Below are 1,293 nucleotides of genomic sequence, written 5' to 3'. Positions count from 1 at the left end.
CCTTTTGAATATCAATTTTCGCATCATGTTTGGACCAGGATGGCCAATCTGGTCGTGCCATAAAGTGTATATTTTTGCTGGCTTTTAGCCTCTATCATACTGATCTATTCATAGTCTAGGTCAGCAGAGAATGCAGGTATAGTCTTTAAGACTTATTATGGCCTTGGGCAATTTTATACATATATAGAGAATGCAGGTATAGTCTTTGTGAATATAAGGCATCACTGATTTCTAGATGCATACCCTTAGGCAATAATATATTAGCCTAGCCATAGTCTTCTTTCAGACTGGTGATACCTGCTTTAGTACTTATATTGGCGTTTTTCAGTGTACTCATATAGAAAAATTATTCATTCATTTAATCTAAACAGACAATGTAATAGAAATAAATTCAGGGAGATAAAAATCAGAGAAAACATACAAGTAAAGCAATCACACAAGTTTGATGTCGAAATCAGATTATCAACTTGATTCTTTTAGACAATCATAAGTTTCATATTCCATAGGATCATCTCTTTCATGATCAAAAATCATCTTTACCATCTTTATATACCAAGTGGGCTTCAAGATTCTTCCCTTTCAGACTCTGTTGATAGAGGTCACAAAGATGTTTGGGAGTCCTTCATATCTTACCCCAATGATTCCCCAATTCACCGTTTCTCATCAGTAATCCATTATTTTGCCCAGCTAGCAATAGACTCATCCACAGACTTATAGTCCTGGATTCTGGGATTCCTCCAATCAAATAGGGCCTTTGGTAATAACATCGTTCTTTGGTGATCATATCTCGATTTTTAACTCTGTCCAAAGGTCTAGAGGATTCTCTATAATCAGATACTGATCTTTGTGACTCTTAATAAGATGATGGCTAATAATTAGTATTGCGCTTTATCAATCTTTCTCATTGGCATTATTGCCTTCTATGATACATTCACCAAGTCTTTTTGACTTTAGGATAATCTTTGTATCCAATGCCCACCATAAATAATTAACTCCAGAAAGATTTAGGGCAGCAAAATCCAGGTTGATTTTCGACATCTCAAATCATATATCACTCAATATTTAGGTATAATTTTCATGCGGCCTTACTCTTAAAAACAATCAATTCGTATTTTAATCTTGTGAGAACAATGAAACTATCAATCTTAAAGGCATTTAATCAATCAATCAATTTCTAGCAAGTCTCAACAATACTATTTCTATGTGCTCATAATATTATGGTTTATCAAGACTAGAAAAAACGGATTCAATTAATCATGCAATTAGGGTTTAACAATCAATGGATTTTAGCAA

Source organism: Brassica oleracea, chromosome C2, assembly GCF_000695525.1.
Source record: "Brassica oleracea var. oleracea cultivar TO1000 chromosome C2, BOL, whole genome shotgun sequence".
NCBI lineage: Eukaryota > Viridiplantae > Streptophyta > Magnoliopsida > Brassicales > Brassicaceae > Brassica > Brassica oleracea.
Note: the sequence above shows the minus strand (reverse complement) of the source record.